At 55.9% G+C, this 12,756-nt stretch overlaps 1 protein-coding gene across 3 annotated transcripts in view; it reads right to left on the bottom strand.

Moving 5' to 3' along the window:
* The window catches only part of GTF2IRD1 (GTF2I repeat domain containing 1), a 95,430-nt gene that overhangs the window by 9,309 nt on the left and 73,365 nt on the right, over positions 1–12,756 (bottom strand). The window lies entirely within an intron of this gene.

The raw sequence follows: 12,756 nt of genomic DNA, 5'->3' as shown, positions 1-12,756 counted from the left end.
CCATCCATCCATCCATCCATCCACCCACCCCTCATTCTCTGAACAGCTCCTCCAGCACAGGCCCCGTGTGCAGCAGGAACAGCCTGGAGAGAGAGAGGCAGGGCCCCTCCACTGAGGCACTCACCGCGCAGAGGGGCAGCACACAGTCCCAGCACCCACCCAGAAGAAACTCCTTCAAGGAGACATGGGGCATGAATCGTGCAAGTCCAGAGAGGCCCCCTGGGAGAGCCAGCTGTTTCAGGGCTGTCTCTCCTTCTCTTAGAAGGCTGGGAAGGGTGGGGTGGGGCTGGGAAAAGGCACCCAGGCAGAAGGACTGGCTCATGCATGGCACCAAAGGGTGCAAGGTCACAGCATCCTGGATGTGGTGGGTGCCCAGGTTGGTGCTAGGGGAAGTGGCTGTGATGGGTCCAGCAGTGGGTACCGGTGTGACTGAACTGGACTAACAGGCACTCACCTTGCCTGCCTCACAGTCCACCAACCCCAGGGAGACAGAACGCACCAGGCAGTGAGGCTGTGCACCCTTTCTGCCAGGGCAGCTCTTCATGGGGCTTGGACCTTGTGTTCCCCTCACCCCTCTCCTAGGCTGAGAAAAGCAGTGGGGTGAGGGGAACCCCAGTGACAGGGCCTGGGCTGGGGGATTGGAGTGTAGGAGAGGCCAGGGGGGTGGATGGCATGAGGAGGGTCCCGGGAGAGCAGGCTGCTGGCTCGTGGCCTGAGCTGGGGAGAGAGCTGGGGTTCCAGGAAAGGCACTGTGCCCCGTCACACAGGAACTCAGTAACCACACTGGCCTCGGCCAGGGTGGGGGCGGAGCTGGACACTGGCGGGGAGCCAGGGCCTGGGAGATAAGGGGCAGAACAGACAGATGGGCCTAGGAGAACAACATCGCCTGCTTTAATCTGGAAAACCTCACAGAACTCAGCTCCATGGAGAAGGCCGACTAGGGAGCGGCGTTTCCCAGGCCCAGTATCTCTCAGCATCAGCTGCCCCATCTGCACACCCCTCTCCCAGCAGGGGAGCTGCCCAAGCTCTCCGCACTGCTGATGCCCTCTTCCCCACGCGCCTTCACTGCTGCCCCTTGTCCTGCCCTGATCGGGGCCCCCCTCCTGACTCTGGAGTCTAGATCTGTCGTATCTAGAAGGTCCTGCCTGTCTCTTTTCAGCTATAGGGATGCCTGAGACACAAAACACCAGGCGTCCCAGCTAACCTCCTGCGTCCCCTTCTCAGGGAGTGGTGGCTGTCCTCTGCCGCACCAAGACCCACAACTCAACCCCTCCAGAGACCCCCCTCCCACCAGCCCCAGCACGGCCCCTCCAGATGGTCTCCAGGACCCCAGACCTGGCTAGAACCGAGTTGATCCTTCTCCAGGTCCTGGGAAGACAATGTGACAGGGTCCTGGGCCCAAGGACCACCTAGAGCGGTGCTTCTCAACCTTCCTAATGCTGAGACCCTTTAATACAGTTCCTCATGCTGTTACTCCCAACCATAAAATTATTTTCGTTGCTGCTTCATAACTGTAATTTTGCTGCTGTCACGAGTTGTAATGTAAAATATCTGTGTTTTCCGATGGTCTTAGGCGGCCCTGCTAGCAGTTCTCAACCTGTAGGGCCTCAGCGTCTCCCCACTCCTTCGCTTTTGTTTAATTTGGAGGAAAGTCGGTCCTTTTTTCTTAGAGGATCGGTGGAATAAATGGGCCGGTAGGTTCTGGGGGTGGGAGGGTTGGCGGGGAGAGGGCCCTGCCCTCTGGGTGCTCAGAGGAAGCAGGAGGCAGCTCCTTGGGCTGTGGGGGCAAAGGAGGGACCCCCTTTCTGGGAGGAAACCTGAACCAGAGGGGAAGGGGCTCCTCCTCCCAGCCCCAACCTGCCCAGCTCTGAGCAGGGGAGAGGGCAACGTGACCATCAGAACATACTGGGCTTGGGGCTCGCAGGCGCCCAGGACAGAGCCGGTCTCCCTGATGTGAGTCGTGGTCAAGGTCCCTGGCCTGTGCAGCTTGGCCTGGCCTCTGCTGACCCCTGGGGCAAAGAAGGGGGCAGGGGGACAGGAGCTACACTCATGGTCTAAAGCACATGTGTCAAACACAAGGCCCGCGGGCCAAATCCGTCCCGCCAGGCCTTGCAATGTGGCCCGCACCGCTCTGTCATCACTGCACTCCGCTGCGTTTCCATCACAATGACAGTTTATGACTGTTCAGTAAACCATTCGGCCCGCGATTTAGGCTGGATTTTAGATTTTGGCCCCTTCTCTGATTGAGTTCGACACCCCTAGAAAGGCTAGTTATTACTACTCTGAATCCTGAGTCAGCAAACCTATCCTGGGTTTGCTGGAATAAACCATACCTCCTGTGCTCCTCTGAACCTAGGCTGGCTGAAAAAGACACCAATAGCTGCAACAGTGCAGAATGTTCTCCATTTGGAAACATAGTTAGGGCACAATGTGGAGTGTGTGTGTGTGTGTGTGTGTGTGTGGCCTTAAGGTAGCTGCTTGGATGCCTATCTAGTGGGGAAGAAGGGGCAGTGACAGGAAAGGTCCCTGGCTCAGTAGATTACAAAGCAATCTTGACTGTAACCCTAATGCTGTGTGACATTTGGAAAACCACTCAACCTCTCTGGAAAACCACTCCACTTCCTCCAAATAGAAATCCTAGCCTGTTGGGAGGATCTAACCATGTCACATAAAAAACTTTTAAGTTCTCGAGCCATCAAAATCAAATCGTTGTTGATGGCATTGCATTATTAGAGCAATGTCTCAATTATGCTGTGGTCCCAGGAAATGAAATTTTACAGGAGACTCTTCCAGATAATGGAAGCTTATTCTCTTAATCCTCTGGGTTTGATTTTCCCATGTTAGGTAGGACAGTTTCTAAAATGTATCCAGTACTGCCGGGACCGGTTTGGCTCAATGGATAGAGCGTCGGCTTGGGGACTGAAAGGTCCTGGGTTCGATTCCGGTCAAGGGCATGTACCTTGGTTGCGGGCATATCCCCAGTAGGGGGTGTGCAAGAGGCAGCTGATCGATGACTCTCTCTCTCATCGATGTTTCTTACTCTCTATCTCTCTCCCTTCCTCTCTGTACAAAATCAATAAAATATATATATTTTTAAAAAATGTATCCAGTACCCTTTTCTTACTAAGCACACAGTGGGGGGCGTGAGAGAAGTCACACCATGATCTATCCCCTAGTGGCTTCCAGAAAGTGCCTCCCCTCCCTGCGAAGCAGTGACCTGTACCCCACTGCCCAGCCCCATCCTGGGGGCATTTCTCCCGCCTCTTCCTGCTCAGTCCAGCTCCCTGGTCTCCTCTCTTTCACCACTGTCTGCCCCAGAGGCTCTCATCTAGTCCTTTCTCATCTGCTGTCTGTTAGCCGAGGATTAACGGAATTTTGCCTGGGGAAAGAAAGCAACCAAGCTTATTAAATCACAGCCATAGTAGACACACAATTTTAAGCCAATCAGCTTCGGGGTGATGCCTGGGGTGGCCCCCCCAGCCTTCTCCTGGGGCAAAGTACAAGAGCTGTAAGCAGCCTGGGCTTCCCCTGCCTGGTGTGAGGCCTGTGGCTAGGACTGACGCCCATGCCCATGCCGATAAGCATGATCATACTCAGAAGCACAGAGGCAGCCAACAGCAAGGGAAGGGCTGCGTAGAGGGAGAGCTCTGTCCACAAGGTGGAATAAATATTCCTCCCCTCCCCTCGCTCTGCCAGGCCTGGACTCCGCAACCCAGGCATCAAGCAGACCCGGGCAGGCCTGGGCCTGCAGAGAGCATGGTGGACGTGAGGGCGCTGCCCCATGGGAGGGCAGCTGCTGGGGCCACAGGTGGGAGAGCAGCCACATTCCTCCCTCCAGCCTGCAGCTGAGCAACGCCTCCCTCCCCTGGCACCAGCCTGTGCCAGGAGAAGAAGGTGCATTGGGTTTGTCTTTTAACCCCTGGTTGGGCCTGCACGAAGGGGCAGCAGGAACTCTGTCATCTCCGTTTTACAGGTGGAGAAGCGGAGGCTCCGAGAGGGGGGCTGGCTGGGCTGCAGGAGGGTGGAGGCCCGTGCCCAGGCCTGTGACCTCATGCGCCAAGAGAAACCCCTGCACATGCGCAAAAGGAAACATGAGGCCTCGGGAGCAGCCCCCACAGCCCAGGGCAGGAAGGCAGATGAGTTCAGGGCGGTCTAACCGCTCCTGGGCGATGTTACGGAGCAGAGAAAACAAACAAGCTACAGCTACACATTTCCGCAACATGTTACACCAAGTTAAGTGACAAACACAAGCCCCAGACTTGATACTTGGTTATAAAAGTAGAAAAAAAAAAAAAAAAGAAAAAAAAGCAAAAAAAAAAAGCAAATGAAACAAATATGGTAGCAACCATACTTGGGTAAAAACTGCTGTTTGAATTTTAACCCTGCCATTCTGGCTTCTGCACCTGCTTAAACAGAGGGTAGTTACCTCAGCTTCCAGGTGGAGACCTGGAGGCTGAGGCGATTTTCCCTTGCCTGGGACCAGGACTACAGGAGACTGATTCCCATTGACTCAGTAGCTTCAGGGGTAGAAACTGTAGATAACCTTTAGAGATTAACCGCTGAGCTCTGCTTCTGTGTTATCGGCTCTCAGAAGATAGGGCCACATTCCAAGCCTTTAGAATTTAGAATTCAGAACAAAGGAAAATTCCTGTGGTCTGGACCTTTAAAAGGACTGCCTACACCTGGAACCGTGTGGTCCTGTGGACTCCACCTGCGTATGGTGCTCTTGTGGCCGTCCTGGCCAGTTTTCCAATAAATCCTTGCCTGCTTTTTTACATCAATCATCTGCCTCCGGTGGTCTTATTTTGAACCCAGGGTTCGACCCCACAACACTTATAAAGAAAAAAGAAGGTCCAAGGCTGGCGATGGGATAACGGAAGCAGAGGGCGGAGTCACGTGTTGAAGATGGAGGAGGGGCCATGAGTCTGAGTGGCCCCCAGTGGCTGGAAGAGGAGAAAACAGCTCCTGCTTAGAGCCTCCGGAAGAAACCTGCCTGCCGATGCCCCAGCCGTGGCCCTGCTATAAGGCTAATTTCAGGCTCCTCACCTCTGCGCCAGAGAGACAATAATAAGCCTGGGTTGCTTTAAGCCACTAAGTCTGAGTCATTCATTACAGCAGCCACAGGAAATCCCCTTGTCCCCATCCACAAATCCTGGTGGTCTCCATGACAAGCCACTTTCTTTCTTTTTCCCTTTTTGTGTTAATCCTCACGGGAGGATATTTTTCTGTCGTAGGAAGGAGGAGAGACAGAGAGAAACATCAATGTGAGAGAGACACATCAATTGGTTGTCTCCTGCACGTGCCCTAACCAGGGCCACGGATGGAGCCTGAGGTACGTGCCTTTGACCACAATGGAACCTGGGACCCGTGCGTCTGCAGGCCGACGCTCTATCCACTGAGCCAAGCCGGCAAGGGCGGCAGGCCACTTTCCCAGGGAAACTCCCCACACGTCCAGCCCATGGATCAGTGGACTCTCACCTCACTGTGGCAAGAACGTCTCACCTGGCCACCCCAAATCCATGCTCTGCTCTGCAAGCCACGCTGATCTTTCTAAACAGCCTGCCTGACCATGTCCTTCCCTTGCTTAAAGCCTGCCGGGGGCTGCTGTCCACCGGACAAATCCATCCTCCTCCCCCTGGCACACAAGACATGTGTGGTACCACTCTTCCTGTTTGCCACCCAGGGAGTATGTTCTGCCGGCCATTCCCCAGGTCCCCACCTGAGGTTATGGGAAATCTGCGCAGTTTCATGGGACAGATAGTGGACCATGAGGGGGGACCTTCTTTTCCCGCCCCGCCCTGTGTGGCATCTATGATCATGTATGGGGGAAGGACAAATTTTCCTCTCGTGTCCGAGACTGGGTCCTGCTAAGAAGCCACCACAGCTCAGAGCCTGATCCCAATATCCCAGCAGGATGCTCAGCCGTCTCCGGCTGTGGGGTCTTCCTGGCCACAAGGGGAGAAGGCTCTCCTCTGGGGGGGTGGGGGTGGGGGAATGGGGGTTTTCCTATTGGGCTTCAGGACACTGCCCACTCCTCCCTGACCAGCTGACCAGCCCCTCCTCATCTTCCCAACCCACGAACACCGAAGGCACCAGGACTCCGGCTCTGACTTGACTCACTTCCAATGATCGCATTCTGTCTTAGGCCTTTAAGAACCAGAAATGTGCTCGTGACTCCCCAAATTAGACAGCAAGCCCAGTCTGCTCCCCGAGCCTCCACTTGTGCATGGACCTACTGCTAGGTGCCCCCCCAGAGTTAACAGCCACGGAATGAGCGCTGACATTGCAGTCTCCCCACTGGGTCTGCGAATCCCAGAGGTCAAACTCCTCTCTCTCACAGCTCCATCCGCTAGTTCTATTGACTCTCGCTACAAATATACCTGGAGCCAGCAACTCCCCACCGGGCCTCCCGCCTTCCTTTCCTCCCTGATTCCACCTGTCCTTCCCCGGCAGTCAGAACGATCCTGTTAAAAGTCTAAACTGGGTCCTTTCTCCTGCTCAGAAGCCTGCACTGGCTCCCAGCTCACTCAGAACAAAAGGCAGCGTTCTTTTCCAGCCCCGCACTGCCAGCCTCCCCTCCCGTTTCTACCTCCAACACCCTGGCGGGTGGTGAGCTCAGGTGCTCTTTGCCTGCAGCGATCATCTTGTCCCCCGCTCCCCCAGCTCACTACCGCCCCCCTCAGGCCTTTCCTGGACACCTACCCAACTGTTGTAACTCCCTAAAAATAAACACAACCTCTCTCATGACTTCTCTGCTTCTCCTTAGCTTTATACTCCACACACACTGGCTATTCTCTGCATCCACACCAGAATGCAGGCTCCGAAAGGCAGGTTGTTGATGTTGAAAGTCAGCGCTGGTTCAATGTCCAGCACCCAGCCCAGAGCCTGACCTCAGACACCTGGGAACTGTTCACGGACGGAATCACTGCACCGGAGCCCCCAAACCCTCGAGGGCCCCTCTGCAGGCTGTGCCATCCCGGTCCCCATGCCTGGGGGCCCCTGGCCTCCCCACTTTCCCTCACCACGAGGCCTCTTTTGTCACAAGACCCCTCCCTCCTGAGGCTGGAAAGATCCAGTCCACCCAGCGAACGCCTGTGCGGAGCCCCGCCCCACTCCTGTGCCTCAAAGAGGCATTGATCCGGCAGCAGGAGCTTCCGTTCCGCAGGCGGGGCCTGGTGACCCCTCCGGCGGATCTCCTCCCAACCCAGAGAAAGGCCCTGGCCGTTCCTGTCGTCTTGGGTGGTCCCGGACAGGGACATGGTTTCAGGGAGGTTTTCTGGAATGCTGCACAAGAGTCAGAAGGCCCCTTCTGGGGGGCCCGTGAAGCCCCCCTGCCCCCGCATTTAACAATCTCTGGGGAACTCTGAGTCCCCCTCCCCCACCTGGCGGGGCTGGGGCCACCGACCAACCCAAGGGCAGGATGGGGCTGCAGTGACCCAGCCAGCCGGGCCCCCCCAGGCCAGGAAGCGGGTGGGGCCTCCTGACATCACATCCTCCAGCGCCCACTGCGCAGCCTCTCCTCTCTCTCGGGAAGAAAGGAGGCAGCCGGCCAACTCCGGGCCTGGCAGCCGGGCTCTGTCTGCCCACAAAGGCCTCCCGGCCCCGCCCCCCAGATGCCAGCTCCTCCGGGAAGGCAGGGGACCATCGTTCCTGGAGCCTAATTAACAAAGAGAAGCAGAGATAATTAAGTGGAAAAACATGTGGCTGGCGCTGGAATTGTGGTTATCTTTAGAAACTTGAGAAAGGAGGTTTTATTTTGAGTTCTCAGGAGCCTGACTGGTGTAAGGGTGGAGAGAGGGTGGGGGAAGGAGGAGCCGGAGGAGCAGCCTGGGACGCGGGCGGGGCAGAGAGCGGGGCGGGAGTGGGGGAAGGTCACTCCCCGAGGGCGTCTGGGCTCCCGTAGCCTCCAGGCCCAGAGGCAAGAAGGCTATTTAGCTGAGATCACAGACTGCGCGTTTGCCAGTCCGAGATCAGATAGTGAACTTATCCAAGATCACAGTTAACTTATCGAAGGTCACGCGGCTCAGAAGTGGTGGGACAGGTTCCAGAAGGGGCCCCGTTCCTGCCCCCCTCCTCCCCCCAACGCCCTCAGCGGATGGCAGCGCCTCACCAGCAGCCAGGCCCAGCTCTGGGCCTCTTCCCGGGAAGTCCACCCCACACAGCACCTGCTGAGGGACGGACCCCAGGAGGGGCGCCCTTGGGAACACTGATAGATGCCTAATAGACCCTGCCTTCCTCCAGTTGATGGACAGACGTGAACCCCACCTGCAGCAGGACATTCCTGAGCACTGAACCACCAATCAGCACTTGCCAAATACCCTAAGCTCCCGATTCCTAAGTCCCTAGGTCCCTAATCATAGGCCTTACACGAAACCACTAATCAGCGTGTGCTGAGTGCCCTAAGCCCCGTCCCCTATCCTTAAAGGTGCTTGTACCCCAGCCCTCGCGCTAGCTCGCGCATTCTCTCTCTCTCTCTCTCTCTCTCTCTCTCTCTCTCTCTCTCTCTCTCTCAGCAGCTGGCAGTGGTACTCTTCTCTTCAATAAAGCCGGTGTCCTGGCATCCCGGTCTCCGCCCCTCTCTATTTCATCTTTTATGCCCCCCATGTGAGAGGCTCCCTGAAAACGGGGCCTTCCCCTCGCTCCGGGAACTGGGCCTCCGGCTGTGCAGGGGGAGGCAGTGAAGTGAGCGAGTAGAATTGTCTCCCTTCCTCAGCAGAAGGTCATTTTACGCTGTAGTTCCTTAAATTAAAACTCAAGTCGAGTTTATGGAACAGTCCCTGGGAGGACTTCCTAGAGAAAGCTGGGGCTGCCAGGAACCCCGGCCCTGGCTCACCGAGTGCTCGGCTCCCGCTCCGGGGACATCTGCGGGAGAGCTTGCCCAGGCCGGGCCTGCTGGGTCCGCCCACACTGCAGAGCCAGGCCTCCAGGCCCCCACGCTCTGGCCCGGCCTGGCCGGCCTGGCCGCCTCGCCCCTCCTGCTCCGGACGGGCCATTCCCCCCCACCCCCTCTTGCCTTGGCTGTGCGCTCAGGTGGCCCTGCTGTGGGACTTTTCCCATTTCACACGCAGGGAGACAGGGAGACCGAAGCCCAGGCAGGCAGCCTGACTGGCTGGGGTCAGACAGAAAGTCGTCAGCCCTGCTGTGTCTCTGGGGCCGCCTGCCCTGGGTGCCCGAGGGGTGGGGAGCTGGGCTGCTCAGCAGGGAATTCCCTCACGCTGGCAGGGTGGGCAGGGTGGAGGGAACCAAAGGAGAGGAAGCTGGAGCCAGGGCAGCTGGGCCTGTAACTGGTTCCCATTTGGTTCCCAGACCAAAGAGGAGCTGAGCAGCAAAGGGAAGGAATGCGGTGTGTGTGTGTGGGGGGGGGAGGCCCCTCACGCTGCACCCCTCCCTGGTCCTGCAGGGCCTGGACTCCGCTTCCCTTTCTCACCAGGCCGGCTGGTGGGAGCTGCACGAAGCCAGCCCTGCGGGAAGCAGCCTCTGTGGGGGGTGGACACGCAAACTTCCGCTCAAATGCTTCCCTCCAGCAACAGGGAACTCCCTTCCAAGGCTTTTTAAAAAGCTGCCATTAGTTGAGGATAGTTCTAGAATGCTGTTTACTTCTCGGATCCCTCTGGTGTTGCCCAGAAGGACTCAGCTCTTCTTGCCCGCAAACCCCTCCACTTCCTCTCCTTGGGCCCCACCTTCCCCTGTTCCTTCAAAGGCTCTTTTCCTTCAAGGTTACTTGGAGATTGCAGCACTCTGGGCTCGGCCCTGAGTCCTCCCCTGCTGCCTTCATACCCAACCGTGCCCAGCCTCAGTGCCACCCTGCCAGCTCTAAGCACCCCTCAGGACCCGCCAGCTTCACATCTGTCCCTGCGGGTCCCGTAGGCCTGCAGACCACGCCGTGAGGACCACGATTGATCACCCTTCCAGAACCTTCCCCGCTCCCTTCTCACACCCTACTGCCGCATCTAGATTCTAGACCCAACTCCACCCACCTCTGAGTCCTGCAGCCACTGCCCGACCTCACCAGAGTTTAGCCTTCTATACCCACCCATTCTGACTGGACTGTCCTCATCCTCACTGTGACCCAGTTCCGTAACTGAAATACAGACGGTCTCTCTATTGCAGGTGTCTGGTGGGGACCCCCCGGATTCGTGGATCCAACGGTCCGACCTGCTTGATCTTCTCGGGGGTTAAACTTGCCCACTATTCAGGCCCTGCTCCCATCTTTCCCAGTTGTTCAGGACAAAATCTTGATGTTTTGGGGATTCAGGATGAATCCCCCCCCCCCACCTCGATGTGCCCCAGTGGTATGCAGATTGTCTTGAGCTAAAGACATGACTTCTGCCTTAGCTAGTTTGGCTCAGTGGACAGAGCGTCGGCCTGGGAACTGAAGGATTCCAGGTTTGATGCCGGTTAGAGGCACATGTCCAGGTTGTGAGCTCGATCCCCAGTAGGGGGTGTGCAGGAGGCAGCTGATTAATGGTTCTCTCTCACTATTGATGTTTCTCTCTCTCTCTCTCCCTCTCCTTTCCTCCCTGAAATAAATAGAAGTATATTAAAAATAATAATAAAGGCAATTATTTCTTTTGGCCTTTCTACGGGACAGCGCAAACTTGTGTTTACTAAATGTCTGCTCTTCGTCAGCCTTCGGACTGAAAGGTCCTGGGTTCGATTCCGGGCAAGGGCATGTACCTTGGTTGCGGGCACATCCCCAGTGGGGGGTGTGCAGGAGGCAGCTGATCAATGGTTCTCTCTCATCGATGTTTCTAACGCTCTATCCCTCTCTCTTCCTCTCTGTGAAAAATCAATAAAATGTGTTAAAAACCAAATGTCTGCTCTTATCTTCCTGCAACGACCCCTTGGAGCCCCCGAGGTGCATTATCTTGTCCCTGGCTCAGGATGTCTCATATACCTCTGTGAGCCTCTCCTGCCTGAGGGGCCTCTGACTCTCTCCTGTAGGCAGGGTTCCCACACATATGTGTGCAATAAACTTGGTTTTATCCTCATGCTAACACATCTCGTGTCTGTTTGATTACTAGGCCAGCCAGAAGAACCTAGAGGGCAAAGGAAAGTCTGTTCCTCCCCCACAACGTCAACTTTGTCCTCTCTTTTCCACACACTCACACCCACAGCATCAGCAACCTTGTCAGCTCTACTTTCACAATATGCCCAGGGCCCCAGGGCATTGACTGGCCCCACCCCCGGGATGTTTTGACCTGGATTTCTACTTGGCTTATACCCTCATTTTTAAAAAAATATATTTTATTGATTTTTTACAGAGAGGAAGAGAGGGGGATAGAGAGCTAGAAACGTCAATGAGAGAGAAACATCGACCAGCTGCCTCTTGCACACCCCCTACCGGGGATGTGCCCACAACCAATGTACATGCCCTTGACCGGAATCGAACTCAGGACCTTTCAGTCCGCAGACCGAGGCTCTACCACTGAGCCAAACCGGTTTCGGCTATACCCTCACTTCTTAACAGACAGTCCTATCTATTGTATTTGTCTCCATGGCACTAGTCACTATGGGATAAAACTGTCTCTTATTTCTCTGTCTCCCTCGCTAGACTATAAGCACCACAAGAGGAGATTTTTAAATATTTTGTATTCCTATACCTTGCTTGACACAGAGCAGATATATGTTGTATAAATAAATGAACCCAAAGTATTATGAGCCTAAGGGGTTAGATAGGTAGGACCAATGTTACAGATGCTGGCAGCCAGGAGGGGGCAGCAAAGAGCCACCCAATGTAGATGAAAGATGAAGGCGGGAGATCCTGAGTGATCAGTGACTTCTAGCAGGTTCCTTTATCTCTCGGAGTCTCAGTTTCTTCCTTTAAGACAAGTTATTGGGACAGGTCACTTGTGCTGGCGTGGGGAGTCCTTGTAATGGGCAGATCATGAGCATGATGTAGATATTCGGTGTCCACAGTGTGAGGAATGTTGTGGATATTCGGTGTCCATAGTGTGGGGGGTGTCTCAGTGTTCACAGTTGGGGAACAGGCTAGTTAACCCCCCATTCCCACCCCCGCCCCCGCCCCCACCCCCACGCTCCTAATTTCTCAGCACTACGACATCCTCTGAAACTTGGACACAAGTCCCGGGAAAAGGGGATCCTCAATAGACTCAGATTAAGTTTCTGCCGCTCTGTAATGGCGGGTTTGGGTAGAAATCTGGTTCAATTTGAGAAGAATAAAAAAGAAAGTTCCTATCATACACTTCCTAGTCAGCCAACTAAGGCTCACTCCGTATCTTTAGACAAAAGAGAAAGGAAAAGTCTCCACGTCTCCGCTGTGCCAGGGTAAGGGCTGCCTCTCTGTCGGGACACACCATACCCTCTGGCGGAACGGGCCGCATCCCTTACCGGTGCCCTCGCCACGTCCCATGAGCACCGCTGAACCCCGTGCCAGCACCACACACTGTTCCGCTCACCTCCGAGGCCCAGGTCACTGTCACCTCCCCCAGGGAGCCCTCCAGAGCCTCTGGAATAACAGGGACGGCCAACCCCGCGGGCTGAGCGCTTCCCCACAGAAGGTCCAGGCTGACGGCTTTACAGACACTCATCTGGGTGCCAGGACAAAGCACCACTCCCGGGCGGCAGGGTGACACTGGCCTCCAGAGCCCACCCACCACTGCCCACCATCTGTCCAATTCAGATCAGCCGGGAAGTGGGATGACCACCGCCACCTGCCCGACGAGGAAGCGCGGGCGCAGGATGTGCAGGAATGAGCACGGCTGCATGGCTAGCAAAGGGCGCGGGGACTGGAAC

Source organism: Pipistrellus kuhlii, unplaced genomic scaffold, assembly GCF_014108245.1.
Source record: "Pipistrellus kuhlii isolate mPipKuh1 unplaced genomic scaffold, mPipKuh1.p scaffold_m20_p_4, whole genome shotgun sequence".
Taxonomy (NCBI): Eukaryota; Metazoa; Chordata; class Mammalia; order Chiroptera; family Vespertilionidae; genus Pipistrellus; species Pipistrellus kuhlii.
This window is presented reverse-complemented; position numbering and strand designations above follow the sequence as displayed.